We start from the raw sequence: 14644 nt of genomic DNA on the forward strand, positions 1-14644 counted from the left end.
CTTGCCACAGGAGCTTGTTGTCCAAAGAATAAATAGAGCATGTTGGATTAAGGGCGAGCAAGTGCCATATTGAAAGCGATCTGCTGCGCACAGACTGAAAAGCTAGTGAAGGAAGCTGCTGCTTGGAGACATGGAAGGATTTGGGAGAGGAGCAGGGGGGTTTTAGAGTGACCAGCCCACACACTGCAAGGGCAGTTTAAAGGATTATTTCACCTCTGAATTACTCCAGGCTTTTTGCTCTGTGCAGAGCTTGTTCTGCTGGTGCTCTGGGATGGCAGAAAGCTGTGTGCTTGTGTTACCTTAATGCTGGGTTCCCTGTGGCAGGCTCAGTGCCCTTGCTAGCCATGCCAGCCAGCCAGCAGCCAGAGCAGGAAGAAATTGCATCTGCTCTGTAGCTGAGGAGACTGCCTGTATCTGCTGAGAAATGAAACATATGGGGCTTTAACCCCAGCTTAGGTGGCGACACCCTCTGAGCAGTACCTGGCACATCAGAGATGTTTTGGAACTTCTCAGCAGTTAACAGGTCTAGTCACTAGTGGGCTATGATTTTGCCAGGCTCTCAGCTTCTGAGGGATATCTGAGTAACAAAAGAAAGGAATAAAACTACCTGAGAAAAGAAATATAAAACAGAAAAGTGCAGTTAAATATCCCCTCTGATCTGAAACTTCAGGCCAGCAGAAAACAGTTCAAGCAAGCCTCAGAACCTCAGGGTAGCATTTTAGGGAATGCTATATCACTTAAGGGGATACAGTGTCTTGTCAAATTTCCTTTAAAATCAAGGAACCGACTATCAGAGATAGAAATATGAATATATTCCTCAACACATATTTAAAAAACAATGTTATTGAAAGATGGTGGAAACGGAATATGTTCTGTGTCCAAAACATGACTGAATAGTCTCACAGTTTATGTGGCCAATGAAGGTGCAGCTTAGGACTGAGATCTGCACCAAAGTATTGTTAATTTTGTTATTAACCAATGGCATAGCAATTCGAATTTAAAAGGGGCCTTAATAGCCCTGAAGTCTGGACTGTAGCTTGCAAAGGCTGAAAATGTGTCACTCTGAAAGGAGAAAAGGATGCAAAATATAGCATCAAAAGGAGTCCTCAGCAGGTGGGTGCAGAGTGCTGAGAACACTATGTAGCATGTTGTGGAAGTCAAAACAGCCTCAAAGGAGACAGGCTAAAGCAGCAGCAGGTATAATGTCATGCAGCTGTGATGCTAAGCATGGCTTATGTGTTTGTGGAAGTAGAGCTTTGAATGCAGATTTAACTTATTGAGAACCCCTGAACTGAGTTGTCTGATTTAGGTACCTGCTCTGTGCTAGATGGAGAGAGTTCCTTGCACAGCTGATGGCAAGAGACCAATACCCACTAGAGCAATTCATCCCCTCCTATGACACCTGAAGAATTATGCATTTATGTTTGTTCTCCTTTGTTCTATGCTGGCCTTTGTCATAAAATGCATCCAAAAATGTACCAGTTACAACCTAAATATCAAGCAGAAATCTGTTGGTTTGGGTAGTTTTACTGCAGTCTAGGTCCAGATTTTCAGAGTCAAGGTGATTGAATAAGAACATAGATTTACATACATAAAAAATGTACTAAAAGTACTATATAAATAATTTAAATGGTTAATTTCCTAATATCATTTATTTAAATGAATGCAATAGCAGTAATATTTTCATGAAACATCATGCTGAGGTCCTCAGCAGAGGAAGAACTTTGACTTGTTTGAGCAAGATCAGAGGAAGACACAAGATGATGAGAGGGATAGAGCTTCTCCTATGAGGAATTTGGACTGTTCAGCATGGAAAAGAAAAGGCTTTGAGGTGACCTAATTGTGGCCTTCCTGTATCTGAAGGAAGTCTGCAAGAAAAATGGAGACAGGCTTTTTGCAAGGGCATGTAGTGACAGGACAAGGGGGATGAAATTAAACTGAAAGAGCACAGGTTTACATTAGATATTAGGAAGAAATTCCTTAGCGTGTGGTCGGTGAGTCAATGGAACAGGTTTCTCAGAGTGGTTGTGGGTGCTCCATCGGTGGGAGTATCCAAGGGGCTCTGAACAACCAGGTATAGTGAAAAGTGTCTCTGTCCATGGAACTAGATCATCTTTAAGGTCCCTTTCAACCCAGACCATTCCACAATTATGTGAATCAATGACTACTATTTTATGTTTTTCTGAAGAATACTATTAAATTATAACAAACCAAGTAGTTACCAAGTCACTGTTCATTTGCCTTTGCCAGAGTAATTTATGTGTAGAACAGCGTCCTTCTAGGGTTAAATTTTATTCAAAATTTTTTATCTCAAGCCTTTTTAAGCAGAAGAATGGGATTCAATCCCAGATGTTTTTCTAAAGTTTAAATTGCTGCAGCACAGGTCTAGTGACAACATTGGAATTTGTACGTGGCAGTGGATTTGTTTCAGTATTAAAATGAAAAGTAGACTTGTCTAATGAAGAAAAAAATTCAGTCAAATGTAGACCTTGTCAATCACATAGATTAACAAGGGTGGGAACAGTGCCTTCAAAATGCTGTAAGTAATCAAAAAGATGAGATTCTTTTGAACATTTTAGTGCTCAGGAAAGCTGTTTTTCTGACAAGAAAAAAATATTTCTTTCAAGATTCTTTCACCTCAGAACAGGAACCAGTACATCTTTTATTCATATTATCTGTAGAGCTTGTCGTTCTTGTATCTGTATCTTAGGAGCTTTCTCTCATCCACTGAAATAACCAAAAGTGCTAGCTGGTATTTTTCATCTGACATCAGGTGAATTAAATGTGGACAATAGGAATTGAATATTTATATAATAATAGGTAGCAGACCTGACATGTTAGGGTCACTGATTACTGTACCAATTTCCCTTACAGTTTCATTGCTACTGCAGAATTCTTCATGCACTTACCTGCATGAAATCTTTCTAAAGCTGGTGAGTACAATTTGTTATCACCTCTTGCAATACTTACCCCTGCAGCCCGCTGGAGTTACAAGCCTAGCCCAGATCTGAGACAGCTTTGGGGGAAATATTTCAGGGTTAAGGCAAAAGATCCCAAAAGATGCTCTAACGCCCGATGTGGTCCAAGACATTTATTCCATAGGAGGAAGAGGGAAAGAGAGCGAACCAGGAAGGAACAGGGTATTATCTAGACCCCTGTTCAGGAAGAGCCAATTGGCTCCCAGCCAATTGGGTCCATAAAGGAAGGAAGAGTTAAACTAATATGGTTCCAGCTACAGGGGTCTTTGGGGGCAGGGAGACCATTCCCCAGAGTGGTGCAACAACCTCTGACTTGTTTTAGCTCTAAAATATCTCTCTTGGCATTCAGCTGGGCTTCAGCACTGCCAGGCATCAGTGATTCTCACCTTAATGTACACTTATCTTCACAGTTTCCTCAGCGACGAAACAGGCATGCACATATACAGTCCATAATTTTAGTTCTCCATGTGAAAGCTGCTGGCTATTTGAGATGCTACTTTTCTTCTAGCTTCTGATACCCTGAAACCACAGGAAAGGTATAAATACTGAACAGTAATAAACTAGAGGAGACTTTCCCAGATAACTTGGGAATGTAGAGCATACACTGATAAGAAAAGGACGAGTGTCTGTTGACCTGATGTAGCACAATACTGAATTCAATATCTCTCAAGCAGAAGTAATGTAATTCGTTAAAGGCAAATAAACAAAACCTCGAAAAGCACAAATTAATTTGTCTTGTCAAAGATTTCTGTGACAGAAAGAAAAATGAAGAGTGGATGGTGGAAAGGGAGGTCACTAGATTGGGGCTTTTGGCTTTTCTTTGCCATGGTTCTGGGCAGCGGGGATGTCCGGCTAGCACGCTGCTTCTCCGCTGGACTGGGGCCACCATGTGTGTTTGGAGCTCTAGGGGTGAGCCTCTGTGTGGGTCTGCCGTGCTGTAGCCAGAACCTGAGGCGAGACAAAGGGTGAGAGAATGGCGCTCTTTGCCCAGCAATGGTGAGAACTCTTTATTCCCGCATGGCTGCAGCGGTGGACAATGCAGCTGTCCTCAATTCCGCATGGGCAAAATGGCACTGGGATTAAATAGGGGGCAGGCCAACAGGGGTGGAAGCCCCCCTCGCCCAATGGGGACAGAGGACAGGGGAGTGATGCGGAACACGGCATCCTATGGGAACATAACAGGGGTGTGTACAGCATTCTGGGACAAATGGGATTACAGAGGTGGGGTGATTGATACAGAGCTTTCCGAGGGGAAGAAGGGAGTGGTTACAAGATTGACATATGTAATCTCCTGTAGCAGACAGCCTGGAGCGAACCATTATAGGGGAAAATAGGGGTACAGAGAACCGATCTAACTAACATTTATTAAATTCTCTAACTGAACCCACCTGGGATGCAACACTAGATTGTTGGATTAGAACAGATATTTTTGAGAGTGGTAAAAAAGGAACATTGCCATATTAAAATAGCTAAAATTTCTAGGGTATAAAACTGAAGAAACTCATATTTATGTAAATAAATAAGCATTCAGAAATTTACTTAAAAACCAGTATTTCATGTGTTTTCCCCGAGACAGAATTTTTTGCAAAGGGTAACAAAGTCTCCCTATAAAAGAACAACAAGCTGGTAGCATATGTGATTCCTTATATCTTCCAAAATGTTAGATTCCTGGATGAAAGCAAACAGAAGATCTCCCATCAAAAGATTTTCCTTTAATTAAAAATTGGATTAGAAAGCAAATCAAACTACAACCTCTAGCTATCTGTACTGATAATGAAGGAAACTTGGGCAGGAATGTCTAAAGCTGTGGTAATGACAAAGGAAAGAATATATGCAACACTGCATTTCCCCTCAACCTAGTTTCGAGAATTTATTTGAGACCACATGCTTGTAAAGTGTAACAGGCAGCTTATTTCTGGTAAGGTTTTAGGATCTCACAGATGCTTTCAAGAAGGAAGAAAATAGTTATCTCTGCAAAAGCAAAGTGCTGTAAGTGACCTTATAAGCTATTGAGTTTCTTTGTTGCCAAAGAAATCAATAATGTAACAGTGTGTTTGGATATCAGAGAAGCAGCACTCCTTTCTGTGATCTCTCAATTCTGTAAAATGAGCTTTTGAGACTAAATTCTCTTATGTAAAGAAATTTATTGGCTAAAAACATCTATTTTTTTTTCCATGGCAATTCCTTGAATGTTTTTAAATTTTACACAACACAGAAGTCTAATATATAATTGCCTCGTAAAAATAAGCATAATTACCAGACTGATCATCTGCCTTTCCGTCATCAATTACATTATTACAGAACTAACATTTGAAATTAGGCCTTTTTGAAGCTCATCAAGAGTCTTTGACTGATGAGGAAGATTTAATAAATATCTGGGAAAAAATTAATTTATATTGGTTTAATTATATTTTTATGCTAATTTAGTACTGGGTGACTTGATTGTCTAAATTACTGGTGCTCGTATGTCTGAGAAACTTTCAAAGGTACTTATACTTTTGTGTGACTTAAGTCCTTTTAAAATCCGTATGCCCGTTAAGTAATGACATCTGTTTGGTAACACAAATGCAACATTGAAATTTTTTTGTCCCACTAATGTAAATTTATGTACAGAAGTCAAATTGATGCTGTTTGAGGGATAGCTATGAGATTGGCATGTGATCTTTACAATCATGATGCTGTTACTTGCAATTGCAGAATAGTATTTAAACAAAAGTTCTGCATAAGGATTTTTTCTTTCTTTTATTTTTTTTTTTAATGCCCCCCAAGTCCCAAAGGGAATTTACAGTGTGCTTTTTCATGGCAATCATTTACAGTATCATCAGTTTCCACCTGCAGCTATGTCTTATCCAAACAATCACCAAGATTATTAATACGTTGAACGAACAGGGAAAGATTCAGTATGAATCTCTGCAGAAATTCTTTGGGAATGAATAAATACTCAGAGTAAATGTTGGCTGGTTTGATAATTTGATAACTAATTTTCATGATATGAAAATATATCCAGTATGTCTGGATTAAGATCACCAAAATAAATCACAAAACAACTTCCTAGAGATTTCTGATGATAATGGCATTTGACCTGTGGTATGAACCCTAATCAGAATGTTGCTTTGTCATCCTCCTGAGCTATTTATTCATGCATTTTTCAAACTAATTTATGATTGATATGAAAGAGACCTGCTGTCCTTGTCTGATTAAGATTCATGTCAATAAACTTCCAGTTGCTTCATGACCTTGTTCACTGCTGATCCCATGCCATATCAACATTTTGGCAGAAGATCAATGTCAAGTATGTTTTCACCTCACAAACCCAGCTTTACTTGCTTTATTCAGTCTCTGATCTGCTGCCTGCAGATGTTTTGATGTTTGTCTTGATGTTTTTCATCGTCTCTATAGGGTCTTTTTTTTCCCTCCAGCTTCTGTATCCTAAAGTATGCCATGCAACTTGTGCGCTGGCAAGACCTTTTCACAAGCAAAAGTTTCTTGTGGAGTGTTTATTTTGCTGCTTCTGATGTACTCAAAGCTTGACAGAAAGGAAATAAACAAGTAAAATATGTTAACTAATCAGGTTAATATCTCTTTAGCCCTGATCAAGAAAGATTAAATAAATATTGCTTCTGTTTGCCTTTTGGAATAATAACTCCTGGGGCATTTTACATGAATAGCTGTAAATAGAGATGGTGAAAGTCCATTTTAGAGACATACACAAAAAACAACAGCACCCTGATAACTGCATGCCAGTCTGATAACTGCATGCCAAGCCCAAGATTACAGACATGTCTGCCAGTTACTTTGAAAGGTATGTGTTCCATTAATCTTCAAATTTGTTGGCACTGATAGGTAGAGGACAAAATGAACCCTTGCCTGAAGTTTAAAGTGTTACATTATGCCTTAATTTACTACATATATGTAGCTCATGATCAAGAATAAAGGTGTTTAAACTGTGTTTTCTCCACTGTCTCCTTAACAGAACATTTGATCTTCACAGGGTTGGTGTTTAGGAAAGATTTGGCAGTCCCAGCCTGCAGGATGTGAAGGAAATTACATCTCTCTTGTGACAGTTTAGACCCTGTTTAGGATTTAATATTTGCAGTCAAGGATTAATTGCTAACAACTCTTTTATCCTTTGAAAATGAAGCAGGGTTTTAGGCATTCAGCTCCATTTGGTGGCTAAAGGGGCACTTTTAGGTGGTAAGATAATAGGAATCCCATCCTGGAGCCTGTATGTTTGAGAAAGGGTATATGGAAAACATACTGACAATTCCTATTGGAAAGAGCAGAAAAATGTGTCTATTGAGATGCCTAGCAAAAACTGGAAAAGTAGGGAGATTTCCTTTTCTGTAAAGCTTCAAAATGTTATTATAACTCTCCCAATATGTATAAAAATATTTTTAGTCATTACCACCCAAAATCATGGTGAAGGATGGAGTTGAATGGAAGCAGAGAGACTGAAACTGATTTAAAATGAGGTGTCAGTGAAAGCACAGACATTTTTAGAAAAGACACTACAGAGAACAGCAAATTTTATTTATTCTTTTTCAATTCCAATGCCTGTAACTCTAAAACACAATACTTTTAAGTCATCTAAATGGTTTTCCTGGCTGTATTCATTTGGGCTCTGAAAGTCAGGAGGGGTCTAGACCTTCAAAACATGGGTTAGTCCAGGGATTGTGAGTGGGTAAGGTCTTCACCTGCAGAAAGTCTGTGAAACACATTAAAAGTCAGCAGAAGGCATGTATTTCTGTCCCTGTGTAAAGGACTTTGGTTTCAGGACCATAAACTAAGCAGAGGGGAATCTAGTTTTAAATCAGAGAAGATTTTGGCTCCCCATAATGCTAGAAGGCTATAGCTCCACTTTTTCTCAGGCTGCAGTACAATGCCGTCAGCCATTCAGGGTCTCTGCAAAATCAATGAAGCTTCACTAATTTGCATGAGCTGAGAATCTGGTCTGCGTGTTTGGGGTGCAGAAGGGAACAGGGAGATTAACAGGTGCTTCTCTTTATTATGCAAGACCTCCCTGCACAGTTAGTTAAATGAAAACCTCTTAGAATACCTGTGCTTTTCTTGTCAATTAAGGCTACTCCCAAAATAGGTAGCATCCCTTATAAATCCTAACAGCCATTTCCCTAAAAAGTCCATTTAATTTTTATATCCTGTGTCTGTGGAAAATACCAATTTCAGGACAAAGACAGAAATGAGCAGGCAACATTTTTATAATGAATTGCTTGCACTTGGCAGAGCTAATGAAGTATACACCAGCTTCTAGCTATAGAAGAGTTGTCAGCTATTCTGTTGTGTATACAAATATATATCTATATCTGTGCATATGTATACAAACATTGTATTTGTAGCAAGACGTATACTTAATGTATATTTCTTCATCTTAGTTACCCTGCTTTAAGAATATAAAATCTGGAACTCACATTTTCTCACAGTATTTCATAGGCATGAAATTTCCATTTTTCTCTTTGCTGTTTCTAATGGATTTTCAATTTTTTTTTTTTTTTTTTTTTTTTTTAATTTGGGTGGGGCTTTTTTTTTCTATAAAACTGAAATTCTGAATTTTTATATATTCACAAATAATTTCTGTATACAAGGTCACCTTTTCATGTGACTCTGGTATTGCATAAGTAAACACCAGAAGTTTTTTTGAAAATTCTTGAGCCTAGCAATAAACTCAATCTATATCTGAAATTACCATATAATATAGGGGGCATTTGAAATACAAAGTTCTTGCTGACAGTGGGTATTTTAGCACAATTTTATGAAAGAATGCCTGAAGGGTTGGGGTTTTTTTTTTATTATCCATGCTTTCTATTTTTCCTTTCCTTATTGATTCATACTATAATGCAAATCAATGATTACTATTTAGGGTAGATTTAGTAGAATTATTCTTAACAGCTACTTTATTTATACGCAATTAGTTTAAAGGAAGAAGAAAATTAGGTAGGCTAAATATGGGAATATTTTCCAGTCCATTTACTTGTGAATCTCCTCCCCAGGGCATTTCAGTAAGGACAATGCCTATCTCATTATTATGGCTATTGATTTCCTGGATTTTTCTCTTGACATTCCCACTATTGATGACCGTCTACCCTGAATAGCTGGACCAATCCCAGCCTAACTGGAATTCCCTGATAAAGCTTTAATATACCATTTTTAGTAAAGTTTGAAGTAAATGAAATAAAAGTAGAAAATGGGTGAAATGTCTTGTAATTTCTTTTGCTTGAGGCTTGCTTTGAAATTTTTGTGCTGTTTGATAGTGTCTTGTGAACTTGGCCAGGTATTGCTTAGATAAATGAGTCATTACTCAGATGAACACCCACCACCAACAATAAGGGCCTTTGCTTAAGGCTGTAAGAAAGAGAGATTTAAATAATAATTAAAAGTGGTATAGCTAGTCATTGTTCCTAAATTTGTGTTATATCACAGTAAACTAGCATGTAGTAAACTACAGAGAAATCCCCAACAAAACTTGGACTGCTGCCACTCTATTTTTTCGAATGTAACTTGTTTCTCTTTATTTCAGCAGGAATCATTAGATTATATCTAATACCTGCTATATTAATATTATTTTTCCATTATCACAGGTGGAAAGGTGTGAAAATCTGAGGTAGGGATTTCTTAAGAATGTTTTTTTATCTTCAAAAAAATTTTGAAATGAAAATTTGTGAGAAGCAGTTAGCAAGAAGGAATTTACTTTTTTATTAGGTGAGGAAGGATAAAAGTTGGAACTTTTGAAATCTTTTCAGATTTTGTAGGTGTATAATTCTGGCTTTGAAGAAAAAAATCAAAATTATCTTTGGAAATTTAATTATACTAGCAAAATTAAATATGAGCAGAAATAAAAAATAACCCTTTGATTAATCACAAATTGACTTTTTATCTCCAAAAGTGGTCGCAAGTGGTTTCAGTTTGGATTTTAGAATTAGAGCAGAAATCCTTTTGAGTTGTGAAAATATTCTGGATTTCAGAGAATAATTTGGTTACTTGTGGAGCCTTCCCCTTCTGAAGGGGCTGTAATCTGATTTTATGACTTCTCCCATGGGACACCTGATAAAACCCCACAGCTCTGGGTCTGCTCGTTCTTTCTCTTTCTGCTCTCAGCTCTGGGCTCTCTGGGCTTGTTTCAGGCTCCTGGGCCTCTGCCCCCCTGCTCCCCCGGGCATGAGGGTGGCGGGGGGGAATAAAATGGACTCCCCTGCTGAAAACAGAGACTTGTCTCGTCTGCTTTCCCTGCTGCCATTGCGGCCTCCCTGGATCACAATCGTCACTGTAGCCACACGCTGCTACAATTACTTTTCATCTTCTCCATGGAAGCTTTAAGATGAGTGCATGGTTAGGTGAACAAGGGCAGAAAAATTACCTCACTTTTCTCCATCTCTGGTGTCACCAAATGTATGACATAGGACTTCTACCAGTGTAGCCTAAACACCAGAAGTATAAAGGACGTTTCTTATTGTTTGTGAGAGCATGAGGGAGATAAGGAGTGAGGACTAATCATATCCATGGCTTTGCTTTGGATCTTTTCATGCTCCTGTATACCAAATAGAGACAAAATGCTTTTGCTGCTCACTATATTCTTTCAGAAGATGTCCAAAAAGTCTGATTATAGCACAACCCAGCACACAAAGATGGTATTCCTTTCTGTGAAATGAAATGAGCAGGGTTAAGAAGATGCAATTATTCTACCAGTGAAATATTGAAGGGCTATAAGAAACATGAGCATGTGAGTTAAGCAGTACATATATCTAGGGTGTCAACACATTTCCATGAAAAAAGTGGACAACTGTAACTAACCATATAATTCAGAAAACCACAAGCTTTTCAAACAAGGCTTTGATGAAAACCATCATATTCTAAAGACATCACCTGGGTTCACCACACACAAAATACTGCATGCTAAGGCAAATAATCACACATTGAAGGCCATGCAACATCCCCTGCATTCAAAAAGTCACCATCAAAAGATACATTAAAAAAATTGTCTATACAAACATTATAAAAGGCTTTGAAAGTTCTGGTAGTTATATCAAATTCAATGGCTACCAAAGAAAATGACTACCAAACAGCTTTCAATTTCTGTAGTTTGTTTTCAACTTTCACTGAAAATATTTTTATCAGTAATTAAAAACATTTGTGTTAGGTTTTACAGATGAAAATAAGAATATACACATATTCCTGAACTGCATTTTCAAGTTATGACCTTTTTCAGCTGAGCAGAGTTTTACTGATGTATGAAATAGAAACAATTAAATAGACTATCAGATAAATGCTACTCATTAGTAATAGTATTTGATATACTGGACTAGATTGATCAAGGAGAAAATTGTTATCTATCTGTATGTTATCATTTTAAGTGCTTTAAAAATACATGTTTATTAAAACTGAGCATGAGATCCATAACTATTCAGATTTCTAAAAATTTTAAACAAAAAAATCTTATTTCAAAATTATTTAGCTTGAAAATTGAAAGATGCAAAGAAGGAAGGCCTGGATAGAGAGTTGCACATACCACTCTCTTGCTTGTGATGCATTTTTCTCTTGTGCACTGCAGGTGATGATGCCCTACAGGATAACTGGTCCTTTGTTCAGCTAAGAGCATATAATAATATATACACACAGCAACGTGTAAGACTAAGTGACATTCTTAATTGCATTACTTCTTGTAAAAATTGCAATTTCTAAGGTGTCTTGGTGGAACCAAGACACCCAATTTGTTCTAACTGTAATGTCCTCTAGCCTCAGTAATACCTGAATCTCTTAACTTTCACCATTCTGTGGCACAGACTTTTTTCACTTGACTCATGTATTGCAAGACCAGAAGATAAGGTGGCTTAATCCAACTCCTCTCCATTTTCATCCTTCAGTCATTTAGTAGTGTAGCAATTTATTTTTTATCTACCTGGAATCAAATTGACAACATTGTAGTAGAAAGTAGTTTGATCCAACCATCTTCTGGTGATCCATATCTTGGAATATAGAAACATAGAATCATAAAATCTCCTGAGTTGGAAGGGACCCACTAAGATCATCAAAGTCAAACTCCTGGTCCTACACAGGACCACTCCAAGAGTCACACATTGTACAAACACTTGAAATCCATCAAGCTTGGTGCTTCCCTGGGGAGCCTGTTCCAGCACCCAATCACTCTCTGGGTGAGGAATCTTTCCCTAATATCCAAACTAAACCTCCCCTGGCACAGCTTCAGGCCATTCCCTCAGGTCCTGTCGCTGGTCACCACAGAGAAGAGATCAGCATCTGCCCCTCCTCTTTTGCCCACAAGGAAGTTGTAGGCTGTGACAAGGTCTCCCATCAATCTCCTCTTCTCCAGGCTGAACAGAACAAGTGACCTCAGCCACTCCTCATGCAGCTTCCCCTCAAAGCCCTCCACCATAGTCACAGCCCTCCTTTGGATGCTCCCTAATAGCTTTATACCTTTTTTACATTGTGGCACCAAAACCTGCCCCCAGCACTCGAGGTGAGGCTGCCCCAGTGCAGAGAAGAGCAGGACAATTCCCTCCCTTGCACAGCTGGTGATGCTGTGCCTGATGCACCTCAGGACACGCTTGGCCCTCCTGGCTGCCACGGCTCTGCTGACTCGTGTTCAACTTGCCATTGACCAGGACCCCCAGGTTCCTTTCTGTGGCACTGCTTTGCAGCATGTCATTTCCCAGTCTGCACATGCATCTAGGGCTGACCCATCCCAGGTGCAGAATCTGGCACTATTCTTTGCTAAACTTCATACTGCTGCAGATTGCCCAGTCCTCTGATTTATCAAGGTCTCTCTGGAGGGTCTCCTTGACTTCGAAGGAGTGAACAGCTTCTCCAGTTTGGTATTAGCTGAGTACAGAAAGGTGAGTCATTACCCTCCAGTTATGTATCTTATATGAACTAGAAGAGCAACTGCTGCTGTGGCATGAACCCAACTTTTAACCTGTTAAGTTACACCTAAATTAGTACTGCAACTAAATGGCTACCAATGTGAGACAGAAACCCCTCTTAGGAAATGGTGGTGAAATGGTTACTCTTAGTTATTTGTTGTGAAATTTTGTCCTACTCTCTACTGTTCATTTTATTGTGTAGAAAAAAAAACAACCTCAACCCCTCCTCCCAACCCCCCATTTTCTCAAAGAGTTTTGGGAGAAGACAAATTTAGGCCAGAATTTTTTTATTTTTTTACATTAGGATAACTGAGTTCAGTAGACTCAAATAAGGTATGGCATAAAAAATGATGCCAAAACTGTATCATGTAGAATAAATGCTTAAGAGAGAAGGATATAGACTACTGATATGATTTCTGTTTTCAATTTCAATATTGAGAAAGAAGACTGTTTTTCATATTAACTCTTTTCACTAAGGGAGCTATGGAAAGCTTATATTCACCTAATTTGAGCAGAAAGTAAATCACTGAAGATCAATGATCAATATCAGTTTGATATTCATTTTTAATATTAGAAATATAACTTTCAAGGGCTATTGCAACCTACTGACACTCACAAAATGACACTGAGCCCAGATAACACTTGAGGTCTAATCTTGAATTTCTGAAGTCATAGTTCCTACTAATGTTGATGTTGCAAAAAAGACAACCTTGATACAACTTTCATTGGACAAAGCTGATATTTATAGGTATCACTTATATTTAATAGGGGATCAGTATTTATTTTCTTGCAATGCTTGTATGTGTGACCAAGTTTTGATAGCAATGTACTTTTTTGGATGTTTCTGATTTGATAGTTTAATTATTTTTAATACAAACATATGTGATAAACATGTTTATGAAAACATCTTTGTTTTAAAATGCAATTATGATTCAAAAATAAAACCTTTAGAAAAGATGGTTTAACTATTTTTACCATAGTGCAGATATAAAACTAGAAATGTCTTACAGCTATTTTACAGTAAGTTTGGCCAAAGCAATTTTTGAGAAGACCAGTGAAAATCACATTATTGCAGGTTCTATGAAAAATGAAACCACTGGATCTGCTTCATATTTTTTATACTTTCTACACAAAGAAAATATATAGTGATTTTTTTCCACTCTCCTCAAGCGAAAAATAGTCACTGCTGTGAAAATGCCAACTGTTCTCTGCAAAAGTAATGACTTTTCACATGGAGAAGAAAAGTGAAAATAAGTGATTCTTCCAGCAGGGCACTGGAAATATTATGTTAAGTTATATACAATTTTGTCCAGAAGTGAATGTACTTTAAAAAGGGAATTCATTGAAATATTATGCGTCACACAGATTTACATGTTCTTCTGAATAGTAGTCAAGAAATTGCTGTTATTAGCCTTATTTCTAAGTTTATGGTGTAGTCATTAAAGATAATGGCTGAAACAGGGTTATGAGGAGATCTGCAGTTCCTGCACTCTTGATGAAAATTATTTTCTGGTTTTAGTTTTTCTTGTAGCTATTTATTTGATTTTCTTCTTAAGCCCCATTCCTGAAATACAGGTATAGGCTGTCTCAGGATGATAGAGAAGTTGTTTGTCAACTGCTTTTTCTTCTAGTTACTTTTGCAAGACTGGAGCTCTTCATTAAACAGACATTAAGAAAATAGAGGATAAACTGCTGAGATGCTTTCCAAGAAGCTTTTCTTGTAGTTGGCACAGATATGCTGCACAAACTTAAATGGGAATTTTATTGAGAGCGTGGATG

Source organism: Anomalospiza imberbis, chromosome 1 (genome assembly GCF_031753505.1).
Source record: "Anomalospiza imberbis isolate Cuckoo-Finch-1a 21T00152 chromosome 1, ASM3175350v1, whole genome shotgun sequence".
In the NCBI taxonomy this organism is placed as follows: domain Eukaryota; kingdom Metazoa; phylum Chordata; class Aves; order Passeriformes; family Viduidae; genus Anomalospiza; species Anomalospiza imberbis.